Here is a 12,564-nt window from a genome sequence, read left to right on the forward strand (position 1 = left end):
GAATTCCTTGGTGTAGCCTCTCTGACTTTAAAATAGTTTTATTAAATTTTAGTAAACCTAAACTGACAGTCGAGGCTTGGGGATTGGCATGACAGAAGTGCTGACATTGGCCAAATCTTTCTTCTCTGGAAAACAGAAGTCTGAAGCTGGTTTCTATATGTTTTGTTCATCCTTATCTTCTCCTGTCTGGAGCCAGACTTCTGCGGAGCAACTAGTATTTTCATCAACTTACCAGTCTGTTGGTTGGCATTACTCTGTTGTTGGGTTCTGGGAAATATACTCTTCACTTACTCATTACAGAATTGTGTCCTGTATTCCAGAAAAGCTGTCGTCTTCAAGACTGACTTTGAATATAAAATGCAAAGAAATACATAGCCTTACAACAGAGCCCCAAGTGTGCTACTTCATAACTAAATATAATAATAAAAATCAAATTAATAGAACTATATTTAGATCTACCTGTCTTCTCAGTGATTTTGGAAAAAAAAAAAAAGATCTTAACAACACAATCGCAACACTGGCAGATGTGAGCCCACATGCCAAGTGTTTGAATACACAAGAAGACTGCATTTGAAAGTGGTCCCACCCAGGCTTCTTATTCTTTTAATTCATAATAGATTTAATTGTGAATCGTATTTGACTGGTGATAATTTCATGGTTTTGTTTTTATTCATTCCAGCTAATCACAACCCTCAAGAAGTTCAACATTATCCAGATATGGTTTCTGTGTAGTGTAATGACCTCATCCTTGCTTCATGTCAAACCATTATTCAGTATCACACTAGACCCTCAAAGGGAAAAATCTGCCATGAATCCATCCATAAAACATGTTTTTTTTTTATTAGAGTTCTTCTCATTTGGTATTAGAATTAAGATATATAAGATGCTAGATTCAGTTTACTTTTAATAAGCTTGTCCAACTTTGAGAATCATTGAAAGAATATTTTACTCTTATAATTAAGACCTGTTTAATGTTCCCACTTGTATGAATGATTCAATAATTGACACAAGTAATTGTCCAAATTGTACATCATCACAAGCTAAATAGTATGTATCAATTTCATAATTGTATTTTGTACTTAAAATAGTTGTCTAAAAATTAAAGTGTTTAAACAACTATATTATTAATAACATTAGAATTTAGTCACATGTCATAATATATTTCAGTTAGTTAGGTATCAGTTATTCCTAAATTGTTATATTCCATTTTATAAAGCCCTCATACATACTAGATGATACAAATAGATATGAGATATTTTGCCTGATCTCACTGCATTTTCAGGAAGGAAGGTGCAGTCTTGGGGGGTGGTGATAGGGTCAAAATATGATGATGTTTTACTTCTAGAATCTACAGGGAGTTCCCGAGACATTGAAAGAGAAAAGAATGAATGTTGTGCTCAAGAAAATGCTTCAGGAAGAAACAGAGAACTGAGTTTAAGATTGGGTCAGGTTTAAAGTGCAAAGCACTTAAAGTGGGCATCAGTGAGAAGTGAAGGTGTGAAACCAGTGTACTTCGGTGACAGAATGGTAGATTTTTTTTTTTTTTAAGATTTATTTATTATGTATACAGCATTATGACTGAAGGCCAGAAGAGGGCACCAGATCTCATTATAGAAATGAGCCATGGTGGTTGTGAGCCACCATGTGGTTGCTGGGAATTGAACTCAGGACCTCTGGAAGAGCAGTCAGTGCTCTTAACCTCTGAGCCATCTCTCCAGCCCCTAGAATGGTAGATTTTCTAATGAAGATTAGTTCTGAGAGACACATTTGGGAAGCTGGAATTACAGGCTTAGAAATATTTCAATCCAATTATACTTAATAGAGTGGATTCTTAGGGGCTGTGTACTCTGGGATGGAATGGGTAGGACAGAGCTGGAGGTGGGCACGGCTAAGTGTGGTTATTGGCCTCGCAGTGAGCTTAATGAAGGAAGAACACAAGGGCAAGATGAGCTGCAGGTTGATCCCGTAATTGTTTAGATTGCACTTTCACGAATAACCATCTGTATAATCTGAGAAACCACTATTGCTGTGGGACGGTCTGTATTGTCAAATTGCTCTGATTGGTCAATAAATAAAACACTGATTGGCCAGTGGCCAGGCAGGAAGTAGGTGGGACAAGGAGAGAGGAGAATTCTGGGAAGCAGAAGGCTGAGGCAGAGACACTGCCAGCTGCCGCCATGACCAGCAGCATGTGATGACACCGGTAAGCCACCAGCCACGTGGCAAGGTATAGATTTATGGAAATGGATTAATTTAAGCTATAAGAATAGTTAGCAAGAAGCCTGCCACGGCCATACAGTTTGTAAGCAATATAAGTCTCTGTGTTTACTTGGTTGGGTCTGAGCGGCTGTGGGACTGGCGGGTGACAAAGATTTGTCCTGACTGGGCAAGGCAGGAAAACTCTAGCTACACACTATCACTTCTAAAGTTCAAAAACACTTTACCTGGTCAAATACATTTTTCAAAGGGTGATTTAGACAGGTTATATTTAAATCTTATGCATATGTAAATTCAGCTTAAACAAGACTAGTAATGATTTAAGTATGATTCTTCAATTAAAATGATTGTTTTTCAAGGAAATGGAGATGAATCTGACACTAAATCTATTCCAAAATGCATAGTTTAATTAAACTTTTCAAGTCACTTGCCATTTCAAGATAATAATGCTTACAGGGAAATTATATTGAGCTTGAGTTGTTGGAAGGAATTAAATGTCTAGCATAAGTCAGAGCCAATAACTTATCAAGTAGTACATACTTATCTTAGTTGGTTACTAATGCTTACTAAGTGTTCATTTTACTATTTTTTCATTGGAAGGAGGTTTCCTTTTAGGATCTCATAATAATGATTTGAATCTGATCAGACTATAAATATATTGCATTTACAATAATGTCATGAAATAATTTTAGGATGTTATTTGACATAAGTATGGTTATGTAAAATGATACACTTCTTTCACTTATATCACTTCCCAAAGATAAGTATGAATTTTCAAAGAATAAATGGTGAATTAAGTAATTTAAAGAAAACAATCAGACAAATGAAAATGGAAAATCGCTAAATGTGTCTTATGTTGTAATTTCTTACTATTCATGCTTTGAAATTTTTCATTGTTCCTGGGCCACTAAATCATGCCCCCTGTAGAATAGAAAACAAGCTTTTATATTTAATGCTGCATTAAGCGTGAATTATCATCCTGAGGTTTTCCTTCAAAAAGAGATTTATATCTTTCAATTATATGCTTAGTGATTAACAGTTTTAAAATCATTATGATCATTGAATATATTTTACCTGTTCTCACCTGGAAGTAAAAGTTTGGTTTTTCTAATTTTTAATAATTTTACTTAGAAAACTTTTGCTGCCCTGTGTGTAACACTGCATATTCTGTTGCAACATTAGATGCCAAGAATAATTTTGTTTGATTTTTTATGATAAAATAAATATAACCTATTTATAGTGACCTTTTCTCCTAAAATAATTAGGAGTATTATGTAGATATATAAATCAGATTTCAGACACTGTTTCTTTTTCTTTGATTCATTGTTCTCTAACGTGGTTTGTAGCAAACACTGCCCCAAGGAAAGTGGCATCATATTGTTTAAGAGAATTTCATTTATCCTAACAAGATTAATTACTGTCCTAACAAAACATAATTTGAACAATTTGCAAACACAATTAACTTTCTCTTAAAAATAACCTGTTACACACGGACTATGAATGTGCATAGAAAATGAACAAATATGAGAAAGGCAAATGGCAAGGTGTTAACTATAGTTGTGATTTAAGAAGCTGAATTGTGTTTTAAATCTATTTTTGTATTTTAATGGTAAAAAAGTTATCTGTCAAGACACATGGGATCATGCAAATTGTGACTGCTAACATGGAACATCAGCTTTCACACAATAAAGACCAACACTGGACCAGCACTACAGACCTCTCTAACTCTATATAAAATTTCAAATTAAGTTTATAACCAATCACATCAATTGTAGGGCAATACAAGAGAAAAAAGAGGTGTTGACATAGACTATGTTACTTTTATAGCCAGCAAACTGTAAATACCATGCTGGTAGCTTGCTTTTTAAAAGATTTTTATAAAACGTTGAATTTTCAAGTCATTTTCATAAGGTTTCAGCAGAAATATTGTGCTCTGTGAACAAAAATAAAATGTGTTAGTGGCATGAGGTGATTTGATCATAATATTCACAGCTTGCTCATCTCTATTTCTTTAGAATTTCTGTTTTGGTATTTGAAGAACCAGTTAAATTTAATATTAATAGATAAAAGGTGACTTTAGACTCTTTGAACAACATTTTGGAGCTAAAAATTCTTGTGTGTGTGTGTGTGTGTGTATGTGTGTGTTTATATATAATGCATTATCAACAATAATAGAAATATTCTGTTAATAAAAATGAATTAAACCATACTGTTTCAGAAAACTGATGTATTAGGAAATTGGAGAAGATATGGGAGCTAACTGTAGAGATGGCCCATAATAGAAATTAATTATTAAAGTAAAATGAGTAGGTGGGCATTGTATGTCAATTATTTCTTGATTGCTTCTGAGGTTAACTCATAGCCTGAGATCAACAATAAGGGAGAGTTTATCAGATATTTGATGGGAAAAGCAGAGTTGTGGTGTTAAAGCCCATCATGTCAGAGGGGGATAGAACTACAAATCTTCACTGGATTGCTTTAAGTCATAAAACTAGATTGAAGTGAGGTAGTTATGATGTGAATATCATGTGAATATCAACATGAGTTGGGCCTGGACACTGAGGTGATATAAAACTGCAACCAATAAAGATACAGACCATTTGTCTGCTTTGCTTAAGAGAAAAGTAGTAAGAGATGAGAAGACCCCTAATTCTGGATGGATCAAGGTAGTAATAGCAGATTCTACACATGACCATAGATGTGTGTACTGGCTGTTTTTGTGTGTCAACTTGACCCAAGGTAGAGTCATCAGAGCATGGAGCCTCAGTTGAGAAAATGCCTCCATGAGATCCAGCTACAAGGTATTTTCTCTTTTAGTGATCAGCGGGGGAGGTCCCATCCCATGGTGTATGGTGCCATCTGGGCTGCTGGTCCTGAGTTCTATAAGAAGGTGGGATGATCAAGCCATGAGAAGCAAGCCAACTGTTATAGTCTTTGAGAAGTCCCATAAAAGACCACCAGTCATGATACAATCTGCAAGAGCATTTATTTTCCAGCATGCTGGGGCTGACTATCTAACACAAAGGCAAAATGGTGACAGCCCTGAGAGGAATGTGTTATCTTCTTTTAAACACAGCTAAGGGGAGTTCCTATGACAATTAGGTCATCTTAGATATGATTGGCTTAAGCAAGTGGCAATCATATTAGTACATTCTACTTGGCTAGGGCTAGTCAGGGGCTGGTTAAGGCTATAGCTTTTCCAGTTTTGGGCAGGCCTGGACAAGTCTCAAGCTTTGTTCTTATTTGACTATTACCTTGAGCTTATTGAGTGGCTCAGGCCTGGTATTTGCAGTACCAGGCCTCCTCATCCTTGCTATTGGGGGATGTTGGAGACTGATTGTCCTGTGTTATGGCTCTTTCAGAAACTGCCTGCTCAGTTCCAAAAAACAGGAACCAAGGCCTAGTTCTTAACTGAGTTATTAGGGCAGGCTGTCATGATATTTGTCTGGCCCTCTCACCAGTAATCAGCTCCCCTCCATGGCCTGAGTATCAGCTTCTGCCTCCAGGATCCTGCCCTGTTTGAGTTCCTGTCCTGACTTCCTTCAGTGATGAGCAACAATGCTGAAGTGTAAGCCAAACAAACCCTTTCCTCCCCAACTTGCTTTTTGGTCATGGTGTTTTGTTACAGCAATAGAAACACTCACTAAGACAGAGTGGTTAAGGAAGTCTTTGGATAAGGTCATTGGCATGGAGGTGTAAGGAACAAATAGTAACAGGACTAAGAACATTGCTTCCATGTACCTCAAGATCATTCAGGGCATTTACAGGACTAAGAGCCTGAGAAAGTCACTATTGCGTGCTGACAGGGGCTCCCAGCAGAGTGCAAGGCTCCAGTGGTCTCTGCTAGGTCACATCCCAAAGTATGGTTGAGGCCTGAGGAAGTAAGGCAGTCCTGTGGATCAGAGTATTCATGAGTCATTTCAACTACAATGAATTGTGAATAAAGGTATAACTACTATAATATGAATGGTTCATAACATAATTTTTATCTTTAATTTTACTTCTCCAAAGTTTCTTGCTAGAACTTCCTCATTGAAACAATAATTCTTTAACTATTTCTAATAAAAAATATGTTGCAAAAAATATTATACAGTCTACAGAAAGGTCAGTTTCCATTTACTACAGAGTATGTAACTACAGGCAATCAGTTCAGAAATGAACCTCCCACAGCCAAGTAGCTTATGGTTAAAGTGAAACTTTCTCAGTATTTTAGCCTTAATTTAGTTACAGGAGCCAAAATCTTATTTAGTGAAGGCCCAGAAAACTTAGTTTTATTTTAAAGATGCAAAGAATTCATAATAGATCAGAACTACTAAAAGTATAGCAACTGCGAAAGGAAATCAGAATACCGCTGAATTGTCTGGGTTCCCTCAGGCCCCTCTCTGGAAGTCCCCTTCTCTGTGGGCCCCACCAGTGTCTTCATCCCTGCCTCCTGGTGATGTCCCTCACCTTTGCAGACCAGCATAGACTGCTGCCTCAACATGGCAGTGCTTGCCTCGTTTACCACAGCAAATAAATAATTTGTTCCATACACAAATACTTACATTAGAAAACCTCCTGGGTGTTTGGTTCACCAGAAACCAGTATCTGGACCTGGACTTGGTAGCAATCGCTGACTGAAGGTGGTTGATGCAAAAACACAAAACCATAGCCACCTTCCTGTGCCTAGCCTGCACATGGATCAGATTCCCAAATCAGGAGGCAAAGGCTGGGAAGGGACAATGGCCTCTTAGAGAAAAGTAATTATGACATCCTGTCAGAATGGACAACTGAGATGACCACCACATCAGAGAAACAAACTCTTCCTGGATGTTCTGTGTGGTAATATTTGTTAATTACTTACTAAAAGCAATTTTAATAACAAAAGGTATGGATATTTGTGAACAATACTAAACTTAAGTGAGGAAATGTGTCTTTTTCTGTAACTAACTTTTTTCACTGAATTTTCTGAACATCTCCAGTAATGTTCCCAGAACATTCTTGGAAAATGATGGAAAAAAATAGAGTCTTTCAGAATTTAAAAAAAAGAATATACGTTCTGTCTTTATTACTAATACATCAAAATTTTACAGAACTTAACTTTGTAATAGTTAAAAGCTTAGAAAAATTAGGTCATTTGTTTTTTAGTTGTCATTACATAATTAGATTCCATAAATTTTACAAGTTTATTATCTACTAGGTTTGCCAGCAGTTTGGTGTTTTTAAAATATACTCCATTTAACTTTATGTAAAATACATGACTACCTATGAGTGTAGCAGAATATCTTTTTCTACTATATCTTCTATAAATAGTAAAATTTTGACTTCTTCCTTTCCAATTTGTATCACCTTGATACCCTTTTGTTGTCTTATTGCTCTAGCTAGAACTTCAAGTACTATATTGAATAAGAATGGGGAGAGTGGACAGCCTTGTCTTGTTCCCGATTTTAGGGGAATCACTTTGAGTTTCTCTCCATTTAATTTGGTGTTGGCTGTTGGCTTGCTGTAAATTGCCTTTATTATGTTTAGGTATGTTTCTTGTATTCCTGATCTCTCTAGGACCTTTATCATGAAGGGGTATTGGATTTTGTCAAAGGCTTTTCCAGCACCTAATGAGATGATCATGTGTTTTTGTTTTTTTCTTTCAGTTTGTTTATATGGTGTATTACATTGACAGATTTTCATATGTTGAACCATCCTTGCATTTCTGGGATGAAGCCTACTTGGTCATGGTGGATAATTTTTTTGATGTGTTCCTGGATTCGGTCAGCCAGTATTTTATTGAGTATTTTTGCATCAATGTTCATGAGAGAGATTGGTCTGTAAATCTCTTGCTTTGTTGAATTTGTGTGGTTTGAGTATGAGAATAACTGTAGCCTCATAAAAAGAGTTTGGTAATGTTCCTTCTGTTTCCATTGTGTGAAACACTTTGAGGAGTATTGGAATTAGCTCTTCTTTGAAAATCTGGTAGAATTCTACACTGACACTAGCTGATCATGGGCTTTTTTTTTTTTTTTTTTTTTTTTTTGGTTTGGAAACTTTTAACGACTCTTTCTTTTTCCTTAGGAGGTCTTCATTTATTTAAATAGTTTATCTGGTCTTGATTTACTTTGGTATAGGGTACCTATCTAGAAAATTATCCATTTCTTTCAGATTTTTCAATTTTTTTTTTTTTTTTTTTTTGGAGTATAGGTTTTTGAACTATGACCTGATGATATTCTGGATTTCCTCATAGTCTGTTGTTTTGCCTCCCCTTTCATTTCTGATTTTGTTAATTTGGATGCTCTCTCTCTACCTTTTGGTTAATTTGGATAAAGGCTTATATATCTTGTTGATTTTCTCAAAGAACCAATTCTTTGTTTCATTGATTCTTTGTATTGTTCACTTTATTTCTATTTTATTAATTTTAGCCCTCCATTTGAGTATTTACTGGCATCTACTCCTCCTTGGTAAGTTTGCCTCTTTTTGTTCTAGAGCTTTCAGGTATGCTGTGAAGTCACTAGTGTGCGATTTCACCATCTTCTTTATGTGGGCATTTAATGCTATGAATTTTCCTCTTAGCAATGCTTTCACAGTGTCCCATGAGTTTTGGGTATGTTGTACTTTCATTTTCATTGAATTCTAGGAAATCCTTAATTTCTTTATCTCTTTTTTGATGCATTGGTGATTCATTTCAGCATTTATTCAGTTTCCATGATGTTGTAGGCTTTATGTAATTTTTGTTGTTGAAATGTAACTTTAAGCCATGATGGTCTGATAAAATATAGATTATTTCAGTTTTTTGTTTGCTTGTTTTTTTTATATCTGTTGAGATTTGCTTTGTGAACTATCATGTGGTCAATTTTAGAGAAGGTTCCATTGGATGCTTAGAACAAGGTATATTCTTTTGTGTTCGGGTGGAATGTTTTATAGATATCTACTAAGTCCATTTGAGTCATAACTTCTGCTAGGTCCTTTATTTCACTGTTAAGTTTCAGTCTGGTAGATCTATCCAGTGATGAGAGTGGGGTGTAGAAATCTCCCACTACTAGTGTGTGGGTTTTGATGTGTGATTTAAGCTTAAGTAGTATTTTTTTTTAACATATCTGGAGTCTTGTATTTGGGCAATGGTCATAACTGAGACTTCATCTTGGTGGTTTTTTCCTGTGATAAGTATGTAATGTCCTTCCCAATATCATTTAATTGATTTTAGTTTGAACTCTATTTTATTAGATATTAAAATAGTTACACAAGCTTGCTTCTTAAGTCCATTTGATTGCATAGTCATTTTTCAGCCTTTTACTCTAAGGTAGTGGCTGTCTTTGAAGTTGAGGTGTGTTTCTTGTATGCAGCAGAAGGATAGATTCTGTTTTCATATCCACTCTGTCTGCCTGTGTCTTTTTATAGGTGAATTGAGACCATTGATATTAATGGATATTAATGACCAGTGATTGTTAATTCCTGTTATTTTTTGTTGGTAGTGTTGTGTGTTTCTCTTCTTTGTTATTTGTTGGTATGGGATTATCTATTGCCTTTGTTTTCATGGGTGTATGTAACTTCCTTTTAGTTTGGATTTTTCCTTCTAGTGCTTTCTGTAGGTCTGGTGAATAGGTATTTTTTAAATCTGGTTTTATCATGGAATGTTTTGTTTACCATGTCTATGGCGATTGACAGTTTTGCTGGATATAATAGTCTGGTTTGGAATCCTTAGTCTCTTAGTGTCTGCATCATGTCTGTCCAGGACCTTCTGGCTTTCAGAGTCTCCATTGAGAACTCAGGTGTTGTTCTGATGGGTCTGCCTTTATATGTTACTTGACCTTTTTCCTTTGCAGCTCTTAATATTTTCCTTTATTCTGTATGTTTGGTGGTTTGATTATTATGTGACAAGAATTTTTGGATCTAGTCTATTTGGTGTTCTGTAAGCTTCTTGTACCTTCATAGGAATTTCCGTTTTTAGACTGGGAAAGCTTTCTTATATGATTTTGTTGAATATATTCTCTGTGCCTTTGAGTTGGTATTCTTTTAATTCTTCTATCCCTGTTATTCTTAAGTTTGGTCTTTTCATGGTGTCCCAAATTTCCTGGATGTTTTCTGTTATGACTTTTTAGGCTTTAGTGTTGTCTTTGACTAATGAATCTATTTCCTCTATTGTATCTTCAATGTCAGAGATTCTCTGTTCCATCTCTTGCATTCTGTTAGTTATGCTTGCATCTGTAGTACCTGTTCATTTTCTCAGATTTTCCATTTCCAGCATTCCCTCAGTTTGTGTATTCTTTATTGCCTCTATTTCAGTTTTCAAATTTTGGACTGTTTCCTTCACCTGTTTAATTGCTTTTTCTTGTCTTTCTTTAAGGGATTTATTGATATCTTCCAATTTTTTGTTTGTCTTTTCTTCAATTTCTTTATTGATTTCTTTCCATTTTTTCTTTGTCTTTTCTTTGATTTCTTGAAGGAAATTTTCATTTTTTCTTTAAAGACCTCTATTTTCTTCTTAAAGTCATTTTTAAAGTCAATTTCTTCTGCTTCTTTTGCATTTGGGATGTTTCGGTCTTGCTGTTGTAGAACCACTAGGTTTTGATGATACCATATTGGTCTTTATGACGTTGACTATATTTTTGCCCTGGCATCTACACATCTCTTTCTCTACTCCGTTCAAGTAGTGTCTGTGTCTGAGGGAGCCTCTCTTGGTCAAATTGATACTCTTGGTCCAATGGAAGCTCCTTGTCTAATTAGGGCTCTTGGTCCAATTGGTGCTGATGGACTCTGTCTCAGGGAGCAGCTCTTAGTCCAATAGGCTCTGGCAGGCTGTCTCAGGGGGCAGTTCCAGTCTCAAGGGTGGGTGGGGTTTTGGAGAGGTGGCATTTGTGGGTTCCAGGATCTCTTGGGGGATGGTGGTAGCCCAACCTGTTTGTAGGAGACCTGCCTGCTGGCCTAAAACTGGGACCTCAATGGGTGGTGGTGTAGGGGTGCACCATTGAGTCCACGACCTAAAGCCTACAGGCTAGGATGTTTGGCTATGAGGACAAAACTCACCTCTTGGTTCACTTGGCACTGCCAGGCTCCGTCTTAGGGAACAGTTGCAGTCTCCAATGGTGGGTCTATCGCTCTGTTTTAGAATCTCTTTTTTTTCAGCCCCAAAGGGTCAGGAAGAAAAATATGGAATGCTTCACGAATTTGCGTGTCATCCTTGAGCAGGGGGCATGCTAATCTTCTCTGTATCATTCCAATTTTAGTATATGTGCTGCCAAAGCGAGCACTAGCTTTCTCAGATTTTTGGGTTGAAATTCGTGCCCCACATTGGGCACCAAATATAGATGGAAGTTTCTCTGGTCCCACCTAGCCTTGTGGTCCTGCAGCTGCTCATAAAGTAATCACCCAGAGGCTTAATATTAACTATAAACTGTATGGCCTATGACTCTGGCACATTATTAATTAGCTCTTATAACTTAATTCAATCCATTTCTATTATTCTTTGTCTTGCCACATGGTTCTGTGGCTTACTGGTATTTTCACGTCTTGCTCTTTCTGGTGGCTGTTTGTAGCATTTTCCCTCACCCTTTTCTTCCTCTCTCTTCAGTTTGAATGTACCACCTAAGCTTATTCTGCCTTGGCATTGGCAAAACACCTTTATTTACCAGCCAATCATAGCAGCACATATTCACAGAATACAGAAAGATACCCCACAGCATTGAAGTCTCCCACTTCAATGCTCCCTCAGTGTGTGAGGGTCATAATCAGATTTAAGTTGTATTAGTGTTTCATTTATGAACTTAGGTGACCTCATTTTTGTTGAATAAATGTCGGGAAGTCACACTATACTTGCAGCTGTGAAGTGAGTATCCTAGATACCTACAGCTGTGAGGATAAAGGTATCCTGACTTGTCCGGAAGTCAGGCTATACCTGAAGCTGGGGTCCAGTGGGGGATGGTATCCCGGCAGGATGTGGCAATCCTGCTGCTCTCTGAGAGCTAGCCATTACAGCAGAGCTCTGCTCCACCTTTATCTATTTCTTCCCTGGCCCAAGATGTTACTTCTGCTTTACTCTGCTAAGGGGAAACCCTGCAGAAATGTAGCAATCTGCTCCAGCTCTGGCAACAAGTTGCTACTTCTGCTTCTGCTACCCTTAAGAGACTTTCGCAGCAGAGGTGTCTGTTGCTTCTGCTCTGCTCCCATAGGGTATTTCCCAGCAGGGATTCTTCTCCCCACTCGTGAAAGAAGATCTTCACCCAAAATTCTTTCAAGAAAGAAACTTATTTGGAAAGAAGGATTTTAGGAGAGTGGCTACTCTGCCAGGGTGGAGGAGGACAGCCCCAAATGAACAGACAGAGGGGCCTATTATAGGGCTTCTTGGGGGCAGAGTTTTCCATGGAGATTTTCAGGGAGGGAATT

At 37.0% G+C, this 12,564-nt stretch overlaps 1 non-coding gene across 1 annotated transcript; it reads right to left on the minus strand.

Moving 5' to 3' along the window:
* Positions 1-11,325: 11,325 nt before the first annotated feature.
* On the minus strand, positions 11,326-11,432 carry LOC114687519. The gene has a single exon (XR_003733676.1). It is a non-coding gene; the product is annotated as a U6 spliceosomal RNA (small nuclear RNA).
* Between the last annotated feature and the right edge of the window lie 1,132 nt (positions 11,433-12,564).

Source organism: Peromyscus leucopus, chromosome 3, assembly GCF_004664715.2.
Source record: "Peromyscus leucopus breed LL Stock chromosome 3, UCI_PerLeu_2.1, whole genome shotgun sequence".
NCBI lineage: Eukaryota > Metazoa > Chordata > Mammalia > Rodentia > Cricetidae > Peromyscus > Peromyscus leucopus.